The sequence below is a fragment of the Haliotis rubra genome, unplaced genomic scaffold (genome assembly GCF_003918875.1).
Source record: "Haliotis rubra isolate DU_JTF1 unplaced genomic scaffold, ASM391887v1 Scf143, whole genome shotgun sequence".
NCBI lineage: Eukaryota > Metazoa > Mollusca > Gastropoda > Lepetellida > Haliotidae > Haliotis > Haliotis rubra.
This window is the reverse complement of record NW_025765370.1, coordinates 55,001-71,778: the sequence shown is the minus strand read 5'-3', so window position 1 is coordinate 71,778 and position 16,778 is coordinate 55,001. Positions and strand designations below refer to the sequence as shown.

At 44.8% G+C, this 16,778-nt stretch overlaps 1 long non-coding RNA gene across 1 annotated transcript in view; it reads left to right on the top strand.

Annotated features, from left to right (window-relative positions):
• Nucleotides 1–16,507: 16,507 nt before the first annotated feature.
• The window catches only part of LOC124269241, a 7,021-nt gene continuing 6,750 nt past the window's right edge, over nucleotides 16,508–16,778 (top strand). Inside the window, exon 1 of the long non-coding RNA XR_006896469.1 lies at nucleotides 16,508–16,594. This is a non-coding gene — a long non-coding RNA (uncharacterized LOC124269241). The remainder of the gene's footprint in view (nucleotides 16,595–16,778) is intronic.

Below are 16,778 nucleotides of genomic sequence, written 5' to 3'. Positions count from 1 at the left end.
GTTTTTGGCTGGTGCAGAGGCCCCACCTGATCCCTTTGACCATGTACAACCCCCTCTAGACTGAAAATTTCATTCACTCTCTCTCCCATTTCAGCCTAGCTGGGCAGCTTCCTCAGGGCGTCAAGCAAGGACAGTCAGTGTGCACCACAGAGGTTCTGCCAGCTGCCCAGGAGAGCTTCATCCAGCCCCAAGCACCCCAGGGGACTGGTAAGAAATGAAATGCATGTTGTTTTTGCTGTGCCTTTTTTAAAAAGGTCCATTGTGCATTTAAGGTTTTCTGTGCACTTAAGGTTTCCTATAGCAGTCCTTAAGTGCACAGAAAACCTTAAATGCACAATGATGTCTTGGCCCCTCCCTGGACCCTCTTGGCTGTTTTGGCTGGTGCAGAGGCCCCACCTGATCCCTTTGACCATGTACAACCCCTCTAGACTGAAAATTTCATTCACTCTCTCTCTCCCATTTCAGCCTAGCTGGGGCTTCCTCGGCGTCAAGGCATGACAGTCAGTGTGCACCACAGAGGTTCTGCCAGCTGCCCAGGGAGAGCTTCATCCAGCCCCAAGCACCCCAGGGACTGGTAAGAAATGAAATGCATGTTGTTTTTGCTGTGCCTTTTTAAAAAGTTCCATTGTGCATTTAGTAGTTTTCTGTGCACTTAAGGTTTCCTATAGCAGTCCTTAAGTGCACAGAAAACCTTAAATGCACAATGATGTCTTGGCCCCTCCCTGGACCCTCTTGGCTGTTTTTGGCTTGTGCAGAGGCCCCACCTGATCCCTTTGACCATGTACAACCCCCTCTAGACTGAAAATTTCATTCACTCTCTCTCCCATTTCAGCCTAGCTGGGCAGCTCTCGGCAAGCGCAAAGGCGGACAGTCAGTGTGCACCACAGAGGTTCTGCCAGCTGCCCAGGAGAGCTTCATCCAGCCCCAAGCACCCCAGGGGACTGGTAGGAAATGAAATGCATGTTGTTTTTGCTGTGCCTTTTTTAAAAAGGTCCATTGTGCATTTAAGGTTTTCTGTGCACTTAAGGTTTCCTATAGGAGTCCTTAAGTGCACAGAAAACCTTAAATGCACAATGATGTCTTGGCCCCTCCCTGGACCCTCTTGGCTGTTTTTGGCTGGTGCAGAGGCCCCACCTGATCCCTTTGACCATGTACAACCCCCTCTAGACTGAAAATTTCATTCAATCTCTACCCCATTTCAGCCTAGCTGGGCCGCTTCCTCGGCGCGTCAAGGAGGACAGTCAGTGTGCACCACAGAGGTTCTGCCAGCTGCCCAGGAGAGCTTCATCCAGCCCCAAGCACCCCAGGGGACTGGTAGGAAATGAAATGCATGTTGTTTTTGCTGTGCCTTTTTTAAAAAGGTCCATTGTGCATTTAAGGTTTTCTGTGCACTTAAGGTTTCCTATAGCAGTCCTTAAGTGCACAGAAAACCTTAAATGCACAATGATGTCTTGGCCCTCCCTGGACCCTCTTGGCTGTTTTTGGCTGGTGCAGAGGCCCCACCTGATCCCTTTGACCATGTACAACCCCTCTAGACTGAAAATTTCATTCACTCTCTCTCCCATTTCAGCTTAGCTGGGCCGCTTCCTCGGCGCTGTCAAAGGCGGACAGTCAGTGTGCACCACAGAGGTTCTGCCAGCTGCCCAGGAGAGCTTCATCCAGCCCCCAAGCACCCCAGGGGACTGGTAGGAAATGAAATGCATGTTGTTTTGCTGTGCCTTTTTAAAAAGGTCCATTGTGTATTTGAAGGTTTTCTGTGCACTTAAGGTTTCCTATAGCAGTCCTTAAGTGCACAGAAAACCTTAAATGCACAATGATGTCTTGGCCCCTCCCTGGACCCTCTTGGCTGTTTTGGCTGGTGCAGAGGCCCCACCTGATCCCTTTGACCATGTACAACCCCTCTAGACTGAAAATTTCATTCACTCTCTCTCCCATTTCAGCCTAGCTGGGCAGCTTCTCGGCGTGCCACATGGACAGTCAGTGTGCACCACAGAGGTTCTGCCAGCTGCCCAGGAGAGCTTCATCCAGCCCCAAGCACCCCAGGGACTGGTAGGAAATGAAATGCATGTTGTTTTTGCTGTGCCTTTTTAAAAGGTCCATTGTGCATTTGAGGTTTTCTGTGCACTTAAGGTTTCCTATAGCAGTCCTTAAGTGCACAGAAAACCTTAAATGCACAATGATGTCTTGGCCCCTCCCTGGACCCTCTTGGCTGTTTTGGCTGGTGCAGAGGCCCCACCTGATCCCTTTGACCATGTACAACCCCCTCTAGACTGAAAATTTCATTCATCTCTCTCTCCCATTTCAGCCTAGCTGGGCCACTTCGCCTCACAGCGCCACAAGGACAGTCAGTGTGCACCACAGAGGTTCTGCCAGCTGCCCAGGGAGAGCTTCATCCAGCCCCAAGCACCCCAGGGGACTGGTAGGAAATGAAATGCATGTTGTTTTTGCTGTGCCTTTTTAAAAGGTCCATTGTGCATTTAGGTTTTCTGTGCACTTAAGGTTTCCTATAGCAGTCCTTAAGTGCACAGAAAAACCTTAAATGCACAATGATGTCTTGGCCCCTCCCTGGACCCCTCTTGGCTGTTTTGGTTGGTGCAGAGGCCCCACCTGATCCCTTTGACCATGTACAACCCCTCTAGACTGAAAATTTCATTCTCTCTCTCCCATTTCAGCTCTAGCTGGGCCGCTCTCTCTGCTGCTGCCACAGGCGGACAGTCAGTGTGCACCACAGAGGTTCTGCCAGCTGCCCAGGAGAGCTTCATCCAGCCCCAAGCACCCCAGGGACTGGTAGGAAATGAAATGCATGTTGTTTTTGCTGTGCCTTTTTAAAAGGTCCATTGTGCATTTATGTTTTTCTGTGCACTTAAGGTTTCCTATAGCAGTCCTTAAGTGCACAGAAAACCTTAAATGCACAATGATGTCTTGCCCCCTCCCTGGACCCTCTTGGTTGTTTTGGCTGGTGCAGAGGCCCCACCTGATCCCTTTGACCATGTACAACCCTCTAGACTGAAAAATTTCATTCACTCTCTCTCTCCCATTTCAGCCTAGCTGGGCCGCCTCCTCTGGGCACAAGGAGGACAGTCAGTGTGCACCACAGAGGTTCTGCCAGCTGCCCAGGAGAGCTTCATCCAGCCCCAAGCACCCCAGGGGACTGGTAGGAAATGAAATGCATGTTGTTTTTGCTGTGCCTTTTTTTAAAAGGTCCATTGTGCATTTAGAGTTTTCTGTGCACTTAAGGTTTCCTATAGCAGTCCTTAAGTGCACAGAAAACCTTAAATGCACAATGATGTCTTGGCCCCTCCCTGGACCCTCTCTTGGTTGTTTTTTTGGCTGGTGCAGAGGCCCCACCTGATCCCTTTGACCATGTACAACCCCTCTAGACTGAAAATTTCATTCACTCTCTCCCATTTCAGCCTAGCTGGGCCGCTTTCCTCAAGGCCAAGGCAAGGACAGTCAGTGTGCACCACAGAGGTTCTGCCAGCTGCCCAGGAGAGCTTCATCCAGCCCCAAGCACCCCAGGGACTGGTAGGAAATGAAATGCATGTTGTTTTTGCTGTGCCTTTTTAAAGGTGTCCATTAGGCATAGAGGTTTTCTGTGCACTTAAGGTTTCCTATAGCAGTCCTTAAGTGCACAGAAAACCTTAAATGCACAATGATGTCTTGGCCCCTCCCTGGACCCTCTTTATTGTTTTTGGCTGGTGCAGAGGCCCCACCTGATCCCTTTGACCATGTACAACCCCCTCTAGACTGAAAAATTTCATTCACTCTCTCTCCCATTTCAGCCTAGCTGGGCCGCTCTCGGCGCTGCCAATGGACAGTCAGTGTGCACCACAGAGGTTCTGCCAGCTGCCCAGGAGAGCTTCATCCAGCCCCAAGCACCCCAGGGGACTGTAGGAAATGAAATGCATGTTGTTTTTGCTGTGCCTTTTTAAAAAGGTCCATTGTGCATTTATAGTTTTCTGTGCACTTAAGGTTTCCTATAGCAGTCCTTAAGTGCACAGAAAACCTTAAATGCACAATGATGTCTTGGCCCTCCCTGACCCTCTTGGCTGTGTTTTGGCTGGTGCAGAGGCCCCACCTGATCCCTTTGACCATGTACAACCCTCTAGACTGAAAAATTTCATTCACTCTCTCTCCCATTTCAGCCTAGCTGGGCCGCTCTCGGCGCTGCCAAGGCAAGGGACAGTCAGTGTGCACCACAGAGGTTCTGCCAGCTGCCCAGGAGAGCTTCATCCAGCCCCAAGCACCCCAGGGGACTGGTAGGAAATGAAATGCATGTTGTTTTTTTGCTGTGCCTTTTTAAAAGGTCCATTGTGCATTTAAGGTTTTCTGTGCACTTAAGGTTTCCTATAGCAGTCCTTAAGTGCACAGAAAACCTTAAATGCACAATGATGTCTTGGCCCCTCCCTGGACCCTCTTTGGCTGTTTTGGCTGGTGCAGAGGCCCCACCTGATCCCTTTGACCATGTACAACCCCTCTAGACTGAAAATTTCATTCACTCTCTCTCCCATTTCAGCCTAGCTGGGCCGCTTCGGCGGCCAAGGCGGACAGTCAGTGTGCACCACAGAGGTTCTGCCAGCTGCCCAGGAGAGCTTCATCCAGCCCCAAGCACCCCAGGGGACTGGTAGGAAATGAAATGCATGTTGTTTTTGCTGTGCCTTTTTAAAAAGGTCCATTGTGCATTTAGGTTTTCTGTGCACTTAAGGTTTCCTATAGCAGTCCTTAAGTGCACAGAAAACCTTAAATGCACAATGATGTCTTGGCCCCTCCCTGGACCCTCTTGGTTGTTTTGGCTGGTGCAGAGGCCCCACCTGATCCCTTTGACCATGTACAACCCCTCTAGACTGAAAATTTCATTCATTCTCTCTCTCTCCCATTTCAGCCTAGCTGGGCCGCTTCCTCGGCGCTGGCCAAGGCGGACAGTCAGTGTGCACCACAGAGGTTCCTGCCAGCTGCCCAGGAGAGCTTCATCCAGCCCCAAGCACCCCAGGGGACTGGTAGGAAATGAAATGCATGTTGTTTTTGCTGTGCCTTTAAAAAAGGTCCATTGTGCATTTAGTTTTCTGTGCACTTAAGGTTTCCTATAGCAGTCCTTAAGTGCACAGAAAACCTTAAATGCACAATGATGTCTTGGCCCCTCCCTGGACCCTCTTGGCTGTTTTGGCTGGTGCAGAGGCCCCACCTGATCCCTTTGACCATGTACAACCCCCTCTAGACTGAAAATTTCATTCACTCTCTCTCCCATTTCAGCCTAGCTGGGCCGCTCCTCAAGGCCAACAGGACAGTCAGTGTGCACCACAGAGGTTCTGCCAGCTGCCCAGGAGAGCTTCATCCAGCCCCAAGCACCCCAGGGACTGGTAGGAAATGAAATGCATGTTGTTTTTGCTGTGCCTTTTAAAAAAGGTCCATTGTGCATTTAGTTTTCTGTGCACTTAAGGTTTCCTATAGCAGTCCTTAAGTGCACAGAAAACCTTAAATGCACAATGATGTCTTGGCCCCTCCCTGACCCCTCTGGCTGTTTTGGCTGGTGCAGAGGCCCCACCTGATCCCTTTGACCATGTACAACCCCTCTAGACTGAAAAATTTCATTCACTCTCTCTCCCATTTCAGCCTAGCTGGGCCGCTTCCTCATGGCGCCAACAAGGACAGTCAGTGTGCACCACAGAGGTTCTGCCAGCTGCCCAGGAGAGCTTCATCCAGCCCCAAGCACCCCAGGGACTGGTAGGAAATGAAATGCATGTTGTTTTTGCTGTGCCTTTTTAAAAAGGTCCATTGTGCATTTAGGTTTTCTGTGCACTTAAGGTTTCCTATAGCAGTCCTTAAGTGCACAGAAAACCTTAAATGCACAATGATGTCTTGGCCCCTCCCTGGACCCTCTTGGCTTTTTTGGCTGGTGCAGAGGCCCCACCTGATCCCTTTGACCATGTACAACCCCTCTAGACTGAAAATTTCATTCACTCTCTCTCCCATTTCAGCTCTAGCTGGGCCGCCTCCTCGGCCATTGGCCAAGACAGACAGTCAGTGTGCACCACAGAGGTTCTGCCAGCTGCCCAGGAGAGCTTCATCCAGCCCCAAGCACCCCAGGGACTGGTAGGAAATGAAATGCATGTTGTTTTTGCTGTGCCTTTTTAAAAGGTCCATTGTGCATTTATTTTCTGTGCACTTAAGGTTTCCTATAGCAGTCCTTAAGTGCACAGAAAAACCTTAAATGCACAATGATGTCTTGGCCCCTCCCTGGACCCTCTTGGCTGTTTTTGGCTGGTGCAGAGGCCCCACCTGATCCCTTTGACCATGTACAACCCCTCTAGACTGAAAAATTTCATTCACTCTCTCTCCCATTTCAGCCTAGCTGGGCCGCTCTCAAGGCCAAGGAGGACAGTCAGTGTGCACCACAGAGGTTCTGCCAGCTGCCCAGGAGAGCTTCATCCAGCCCCAAGCACCCCAGGGGACTGGTAGGAAATGAAATGCATGTTGTTTTTGCTGTGCCTTTTTAAAAGGTCCATTGTGCATTTGTTTTCTGTGCACTTAAGGTTTCCTATAGCAGTCCTTAAGTGCACAGAAAACCTTAAATGCACAATGATGTCTTGGCCCCTCCCTGGACCCCTCTTGGTTGTTTTGGCTGGTGCAGAGGCCCCACCTGATCCCTTTGACCATGTACAACCCCTCTAGACTGAAAATTTCATTCACTCTCTCTCCCATTTCAGCCTAGCTGGGGCCGCTTCCTCGGCGCAAGGCCAAGGCGGACAGTCAGTGTGCACCACAGAGGTTCTGCCAGCTGCCCAGGAGAGCTTCATCCAGCCCCAAGCACCCCAGGGGACTGGTAGGAAATGAAATGCATGTTGTTTTTGCTGTGCCCTTTTAAAAAGGTCCATTGTGCATTATAGTTTTCTGTGCACTTAAGGTTTCCTATAGCAGTCCTTAAGTGCACAGAAAACCTTAAATGCACAATGATGTCTTGGCCCTCCCTGGACCCCTCTTGGCTGTTTTGGCTGGTGCAGAGGCCCCACCTGATCCCTTTGACCATGTACAACCCCTCTAGACTGAAAAATTCTCATTCACTCTCTCTCCCATTTCAGCCTAGCTGGGCCGCCGCCTCAAGGCTGGCCAAGGCGGACAGTCAGTGTGCACCACAGAGGTTCTGCCAGCTGCCCAGGAGAGAGCTTCATCCAGCCCCAAGCACCCCAGGGACTGGTAGGAAATGAAATGCATGTTGTTTTTGCTGTGCCTTTTTAAAAAGGTCCATTGTGCATTTATAGTTTTCTGTGCACTTAAGGTTTCCTATAGCAGTCCTTAAGTGCACAGAAAACCTTAAATGCACAATGATGTCTTGGCCCCTCCCTGGACCCTCTTGGCTGTTTTTGGCTGGTGCAGAGGCCCCACCTGATCCCTTTGACCATGTACAACCCCTCTAGACTGAAAAATTTCATTCAATCTCTCTCCCATTTCAGCCTAGCTGGGCCGGCTCTCAAGGCGCCAAGGATGGACAGTCAGTGTGCACCACAGAGGTTCTGCCAGCTGCCCAGGAGAGCTTCATCCAGCCCCAAGCACCCCAGGGGACTGGTAGGAAATGAAATGCATGTTGTTTTTGCTGTGCCTTTTTAAAAAGGTCCATTGTGCATTTATAAGGTTTTTTCTGTGCACTTAAGGTTTCCTATAGCAGTCCTTAAGTGCACAGAAAACCTTAAATGCACAATGATGTCTTGGCCCCTCCCTGGACCCTCTTGGTTGTTTTGGCTGGTGCAGAGGCCCCACCTGATCCCTTTGACCATGTACAACCCTCTAGACTGAAAAATTTCATTCATTCACTCTCTCCCATTTCAGCTCTAGCTGGGCCGCTTCCTCGGCGCACAAGGCGGACAGTCAGTGTGCACCACAGAGGTTCTGCCAGCTGCCCAGGAGAGCTTCATCCAGCCCCAAGCACCCCAGGGGACTGGTAGGAAATGAAATGCATGTTGTTTTTGCTGTGCCTTTTTTAAAAGGTCCATTGTATTTAAGGTTTTCTGTGCACTTAAGGTTTCCTATAGCAGTCCTTAAGTGCACAGAAAACCTTAAATGCACAATGATGTCTTGGCCCCCCTCCCTGACCCTCTTGGCTGTTTTTGGCTGGTGCAGAGGCCCCACCTGATCCCTTTGACCATGTACAACCCTCTAGACTGAAAATTTCATTCACTCTCTCTCCCATTTCAGCCTAGCTGGGCCGCCTTCCTCAGGCATGGCCAATGGACAGTCAGTGTGCACCACAGAGGTTCTGCCAGCTGCCCAGGAGAGCTTCATCCAGCCCCAAGCACCCCAGGGACTGGTAGGAAATGAAATGCATGTTGTTTTTGCTGTGCCTTTTGTAAAAAGTCCATTGTGCATTTAAGGTTTTCTGTGCACTTAAGGTTTCCTATAGGAGTCCTTAAGTGCACAGAAACCTTAAATGCACAATAATGATGTCTTGGCCCCCCTCCCTGACCCCTCTTGGCTGTTTTGGCTGGTGCAGAGGCCCCACCTGATCCCTTTGACCATGTACAACCCCCTCTAGACTGAAAAATTTCATTCACTCTCTCTCCCATTTCAGCCTAGCTGGGCCGCCTTCCTCGGGCGCCACATGACAGTCAGTGTGCACCACAGAGGTTCTGCCAGCTGCCCAGGAGAGCTTCATCCAGCCCCAAGCACCCCAGGGGACTGGTAGGAAATGAAATGCATGTTGTTTTTGCTGTGCCTTTTTAAAAGGTCCATTGTGCATTTATAGTTTTCTGTGCACTTAAGGTTTCCTATAGCAGTCCTTAAGTGCACAGAAAACCTTAAATGCACAATGATGTCTTGGCCCTCCCTGACCCTCTTGGTTGTTTTGGCTGGTGCAGAGGCCCCACCTGATCCCTTTGACCATGTACAACCCCCTCTAGACTGAAAAATTTCATTCACTCTCTCTCCCATTTCAGCCTAGCTGGGCCGCCTTCCTCGGCGCCTGGGCCAGGAGGACAGTCAGTGTGCACCACAGAGGTTCTGCCAGCTGCCCAGGAGAGCTTCATCCAGCCCCAAGCACCCCAGGGGACTGGTAGGAAATGAAATGCATGTTGTTTTGCTGTGCCTTTTTAAAAGGTCCATTGTGCATTTAGGTTTTCTGTGCACTTAAGGTTTCCTATAGCAGTCCTTAAGTGCACAGAAAACCTTAAATGCACAATGATGTCTTTGCCCCTCCCTGACCCTCTTGGTTGCTTTTTGGCTGGTGCAGAGGCCCCACCTGATCCCTTTGACCATGTACAACCCCCTCTAGACTGAAAAAATTTCATTCACTCTCTCTCCCATTTCAGCCTAGCTGGGCCGCCTCTCTAAGGCCAAGGCGGACAGTCAGTGTGCACCACAGAGGTTCTGCCAGCTGCCCAGGAGAGCTTCATCCAGCCCCAAGCACCCCAGGGGACTGGTAAGAAATGAAATGCATGTTGTTTTTGCTGTGCCTTTTTAAAAAGGTCCATTGTGCATTTAGTTTTCTGTGCACTTAAGGTTTCCTATAGCAGTCCTTAAGTGCACAGAAAACCTTAAATGCACAATGATGTCTTGGCCCCTCCCTGACCCTCTTGGCTGTTTTTGGCTGGTGCAGAGGCCCCACCTGATCCCTTTGACCATGTACAACCCCCTAGACTGAAAATTTCATTCACTCTCTCTCCCATTTCAGCCTAGCTGGGCCGCTCTCGGGCCAGGAGGACAGTCAGTGTGCACCACAGAGGTTCTGCCAGCTGCCCAGGAGAGCTTCATCCAGCCCCAAGCACCCCAGGGACTGGTAGGAAATGAAATGCATGTTGTTTTTGCTGTGCCTTTTTAAAAGGTCCATTGTGCATTTAAGTTTTCTGTGCACTTAAGGTTTCCTATAGCAGTCCTTAAGTGCACAGAAAACCTTAAATGCACAATGATGTCTTGGCCCTCCCCTGGACCCCTCTTGGCTGTTTTGGCTGGTGCAGAGGCCCCACCTGATCCCTTTGACCATGTACAACCCCTCTAGACTGAAAAATTTCATTCACTCTCTCTCCCATTTCAGCCTAGCTGGGCCGCTTCCTCGGGCGCCAAGGCGGACAGTCAGTGTGCACCACAGAGGTTCTGCCAGCTGCCCAGGAGAGCTTCATCCAGCCCCAAGCACCCCAGGGACTGGTAAGAAATGAAATGCATGTTGTTTTGCTGTGCCTTTTTAAAAGGTCCATTGTGCATTTAAGGTTTTCTGTGCACTTAAGGTTTCCTATAGCAGTCCTTAAGTGCACAGAAAACCTTAAATGCACAATGATGTCTTGGCCCCTCCCTGGACCCTCTTGGCTGTTTTTTGGCTGGTGCAGAGGCCCCACCTGATCCCTTTGACCATGTACAACCCCTCTAGACTGAAAAATTTCATTCACTCTCTCTCCCATTTCAGCCTAGCTGGGCCGCCTCCTCGGCGCCTGGCAAGGCTGACAGTCAGTGTGCACCACAGAGGTTCTGCCAGCTGCCCAGGAGAGAGCTTCATCCAGCCCCAAGCACCCCAGGGGACTGGTAAGAAATGAAATGCATGTTGTTTTTGCTGTGCCTTTTATTTTAAAGTCGTAGAGAGCCTCTCAGTGCTGACTGAATCAAATGACAGCAGTGATTGGATGATTTTATGTTGTTAAAATGTGCATTCATCCACTAATTAAAACTAACCATATTTTTCAATGTGTAGTTGCTTCTTTTAACTCCTGATTGCTTCTGCAGAATGTGTGCAGAGATATTTTCAAGTAGGTTACATTTTGGTGCTTAAACTGGGGTCGGCGCTTTTCACACTCCTGTATTACTCTCTAAGTTTTACCATGACCGGAAGGAAAATAGAGAATGTAGTGCCTTGTTTAAATGCACTGATTTGTCTGTGCTAATTTATTCAGGGTGACTTGTGACAGCTTAAATGAAAGATCAGACATTTTACTTTACTGCTGCATTTGTTTTGTCCTCAATCTGCACATGTTATTGACTCCAGCCTTCATGATTTGACCCCAAGTTCAAGGCTGTTTAGTGTATTTCAGCTCTGCAAAAATTCCGGTGACCGTTGTTGACAGTGGATACAGCAAACTGAAATACTCGATCCAGACCGATATTTTGATGGGTAAGGAGAAGTAATAGGTTGGTCAAGCATGCCCCAGGACAGCCTAGGACAGATATTCATTATGGTGCTCTGGCCATGGCATGTCACTGTGAAGTTAGTAAAGTGGTCTGAGGCTATATGTAACTACATGTATTGGCTGTTAACAGTCCTGTTGTTTTTAATGTTGCTTTGGAAGTTAATGGGAAAATATTTGATTTTGTGCAACATGTAGCAAACAGGAGTGCACATTTTAGTAATTCATACATTACATGTATATGCTTTCCTATTTATGTTTCACCATGGATACAAGTTGGCATTGTTATAGAGACTAATTTAAGGGAGTGAAGCTAGGGCTGCTTGAGTTGAATGGATTGTTTTAGTGGCCTTGATTTGAATGTAGCCTCGATTTGTGGTCTAATAATAGACAAGAGCCCACATGGTAATGGTTACCTGGCTTCTAAATTTGTTGGGAAACCGATGAATTGACAACAAATTAGATAAAGTCACCACTGACACAATTTAAAGGGTCTGTGTGTAAAGTCAAGGATATGAGTATTGTGAGTATGAAATGTGTTCACTGCTGATGGCACAATATGTCACAAAACCCTCTTATCTTAAGTAAACAGTGTTGTATATGATCCATTCTTTTCTGTTACACCCTTTTGCATATGAATAAACTTTTTCTCTCATGACTTTCAAACAATTATTTAGTTTCTCCAAAACTGTCTCATGGCTGTTATGGTCTTTTATGATTGAACATTTAATATGATCTTGACACTATTTTCAGCTTGAGAATGACTGATGGTGACTGGGGAGGTGTATCTTTGCACATACAGCAGAATCAGAAGCCTTCACATCCAATGTTGTGTTTCAACAAGTCGGTCTGATGATGTTGGCAGTGTGTGCACCCTCCTTTTAACCTTGATATCCTTCTACCACCTTGAACAAGTTGTGGTACTTGAACATGTAGGTACATACAGTACATTTAAGTGCCCCAGTCCAGTTAAGGCTGTATCTCAAATTTCATAACTTCTCTCAACCCCTCAGCCATTAGATATTTCTGATGAATAATAATCACTTTTGGGCAGGGTAACTAATAAACTTCAGTTATCCAGATTTTTTTTCATGTTGTTTTCTTTATATATGAAATTGGAAAAGTCTAGCATTCTCAAAACAGCAAACAGTGAATTTTTTATTTCATGGAAGTATTTCAGGGTCTTAGCTTGATGAATTGATAGACTCATGTGCAATTTCGCTTCATGCTGTGGTCTCAAAGAGCTTTCATCTGTTTCCACCCCCACCTCCTGGCTTTAACAGGCAGTAGGGTTCTTTGGTCAGTGTTTCACATTGCTAGGCATATTCCAACCCCTTTACTTTTATACTTTCTGGCAAAATTCATTATTCAGCCTTACATATGTCAGGACTTTTAAAGCTGTTTATCGTGACCCTGGCCAATTTCTGGCCTGAATTTCTGTGCTTTCTAACTTTGAACAATGTTTCTGATTCCTCTCCACTTAGATCACCAGCCTACATCAAAATGCTTACACTAAATGACTTTAGGGGATAAACAAAAGATCAGACACTGGTGTTAGCCCTCTCATAAAATGGTTAATCAAACCTGGACTGTTGTTTGTTTACAACATAAACAATGCAGGAGTGTGTGTTGAAACAGTTTTAAACTATCTCAATCACATCAGGTCATGAATATCAAAACCATATTCTATTAATGTAGCAGACTCTGCTAGGATTTGATGATGTCAGCAGAGGGAAGGCAAACAACTGACCATTAATGAACAGGAGGTTGTATAGTTACTAGTTTTGAGGTTTAAAGATTTTCTGTCATTCTAAATATGATGTTGTATGAAATTATCCCATGACACTCTTTTATGTGACAAATGAATAAACATCCATGGTATCTGTATGATTATAAAACATTCTTTATTAATGCAGAAATACATTTTGCAAAACATTAATGAAATAGACATAATTTATCTCTACAAGTTTTCAGTGTAACAAATCTCTGTATCTTGTGCCATATAGACATATTGGACAGGGAAAAAGCATTGAAGCTTCATCCAATCTTCTTTTAAAAAATTCAAGTGACATGTACACATATACAGGGCATGGGGTAGCCCACTGGTTTAAGCTTTGCTTCCCAGGTCCATTCCCCCCACATGGATGAAGCCTATATATATGGTGTCCCCTGCCGTGATATTGCTGGAATATTGCTAAATGCATAAAAACTAAATTCACTCTCTCACTCACATGTACACATACAGTACATAAAACACAGATTTTGCTCTAGTGCAGATGTCTCCATTTTTTCAACATTAAGACCTTCTGTATGTTTAAGGGCAGCTGCAGAAGGGTCATAAGTACACATATAAACATCACATAGGAAGACAAGGCATTATTGACTCATGTAGTTTAGTGATATTTCATGCAACATGTAAGTGCATGTAAGTATCCATTTCATATTTCATATTTATAATAACCTGAAGATTACAGCAAAATATATCAAAAGGAAACACCAGCTGTTTATCACCTAAATAATTTTCTTTTGCAAACTGCTTTGGAGACTACCACATGTGAAATATTATTTAGTTGCCATGTCATTTACTCTGTTCAAGGTTAGAGCATGTAAAACACATTTTGGACCAAAGGCCATTTTGGATGCATTTGACTAGGTGTGTGAAAGTCTGACAATATAATTATGTTCACAGCTGAGTTGGCTAGATCACTGACTTTGTATGTTGGCTGATTTGGTGGAGAGAGTCGGTTCAAATCCTGGATGGGACTGAACCCCAAACTTGTCTAGAATGTGTATTTTACTGAGAAAGTGTAATCTTGCATATAACATGGTTTCATGTGTACAACTTGTATAAATGTGGATATGTTTTGACAATTATTATGTATATTGAAGAAAGGATTTTAATGGATTTGAAGGACTATATATGGATAATAAATGTTTCTTTTCCATTTTAAAAGGCTTTATAATTATTATGATTACCATTAATACATCACTGAGATGTACTACCACTTCAACAAGTAATCCATCCTAACAGTAATGTACAGAACCTAGCCCTTTGTTTCTTAGTTAGAAGATAATTGTTAGTCATGTTAGTGTCTCATTTGCCCTAATTCATAATCAGCCACATATTAAGTATAGGCAGCAGCTGAACTATTTGGGTGTGATTACATCTTGATATGGTATGTTAATAATGGTGTGCATTAATATAGTGTTCAGTGACTGTTTATGTGTTTCATATGTGTTTCTATTATGCTATAATCTATTGTGCAGTGATATGTTCATTGTACCATACTGTCAGTATGTTTACCCAAATAAACTCTACAGAGTAATCTTAATGCCTGATGAGGCAACCACATTAAAATATGTTTTACCTCAGTTTGGTTTGTCTTATTCTTTTCATTTTTTGTGGAATAACACTCCATATAGAATAAAGAGGGTCCTTGTGTAAAATTTTGTATTGTATACATTTGTTAATAACTTTTTGTAAGATAACTCAATAAATTATATAACATTATTAACATTAATCACATAATGTGAGATAAAATAGAAACAAAACATATGAGGTACAATTGAACCTAATGATGGATTTTGATGCATTTCAGGCTCAACCTTCAAGAAATAGAAGCATTGGTGTTCTTTCAAATGACATCACGACTGCCTTAGATTAAAACTTGAAGGAGGTGACATTCCCCAGAAAAGTAAGATTGTCAAGTTTTATCATTTTGTAAGAAAATGAACAAGTTTGATTTACCTTTTGAAAGAAATCCACAACCCTGTCCATGGAAAATACAGACTGGAAATTATTGATGGGGACAGGAAAAATAGTGATTCCTCAGTCTGGACTTCTATAATGTCATATCCACAAATATACACAGCGCTTGTTGGGTTCAGGATCCCAAATTCCGAAAATATTAGAAACATTGATAAACCGGTATTATGCTGGAAATTCTTAGGAATCCGTACAGGAGTTTATTGATAAGCAGGGTGACAGGCAATTGTTATCCCAAATTTCCTAATGAAGCAAATTTGAAACCTGATATAGAAAAAACACCAGTGGGGCAACATACCATTGACTTTGTGGATCAACTACATAGGATCTACCTTTGAGTATGGATTGGGAAACTAAGAATACCACAATGTGACCAAGGCTCTGAGTTTAAGTGAGCAGTCAACCAATTATTAGTGGTGGTCTGATTAATTGAAATAATCAAGATTGGTCGCAGTGACTAAATGACCAAGCAATCGAAAATGTTTTCATAATCAAACACAAGCAGTTTTGGAACACTTGTTTGCATTAACAATATTTTTTCACAAGGTTGGTTTGTCTGAGTCATTTTATTTACATTTCATAAGCACTACAAGCTTGTTCCAAGTCATGATTGAATTTATCTTAAAGACTCCTGGAAATTTATGTTCCCCACATACTAGCCATCCTTTAAATATGTGAAGTATGAAAATGCATTTTGTGCAATTTACCCCAAAACCCAAAGAACTACATGGGTTTTTTTTGTAAATTATTTTGTGCATTAACAAAGGTAACAGGAACATTTGATAAATGATCCTAACCAATTATTTTCGATGATTGATCGGTTGTAATGGACCAATGATCAATTTTAACCAATTCCCAACACTACTAATTATGCATTGAAATGGGAACAATAATTGTCATAAGTCTTAACTCACCATCCCTAATATCAGGGAAGAGTAGGAGATAAATAACAAATAATATATATGGGATCTGAAATATGATATGTAATCTATAAAGGTCATGTCACAGATGTAAAGGCATCTTCCTGATGCTTGATATGAAGGAAATTATTGTTGGTGTAAGTTGGAACATATCAACGTTAGGGCAGAGCCACAAACACAGAACAGATGTATTGGACTTGCAGGCTCCCACTCAGTGGTCAGGCAATAAAGGCTCAGCTTTTTTGTGAACAGTTGGTACCACCACAAACTGGTAGTAATTCATGAACACTGTATGCCATAGTCACAATCAGACAATTGACCCCACTTTTGTTAGGATTATAGAGATATTTTGCTAGTTTCATTTGCACATGCATGGCTGAAGATGTATTTGTTATTTTTCCATTGAGTGAATCAATGTATTTGACAGTTCACATCTTTCTGTCATGACACCTTAACAGGTATGCTCCTTTTGGCAATGTTATATACTGTAGTTAGATTCTTTCTGTTTTGATGTTACATTTTAACCTCAATTGTCAAATAAGGCATTTTTAAGTTAAATCTCAACATCTGTGTCTATTTTGTGCATCCCTTCATGGTTACTCAGAAAACATCAACACATGGATGCAGTTATTATTTATATTATGGCATTAAAAACAAATGTTTGTGTGTATAAATAACTTCATATGTTTACAGGTTGTTCACCATACCATCCCATGTTGGCTTTGCCCCCAGTCCAGATCAACAGTTTGTTGAGGAAAAGCTTGGAATTCAGTTGATGCCTATTCTTGCTGTGAAGAGGAGCAATCTGAACTGTATGCAGGGGCACTGTTGAATTTTTAGATTTAGCATTTAATTAGGCAAGTGGGCACATCTGTTATCCCATGTCATACAACAGTGCTGTATCTATATAGGTGAAAATAGATCCCCAGGAAAAAATCCCTATGTTGAGTCAGGTGACCAGGCGGTAGTCAGTCTTGGTGACCTAGTTTATAGTAC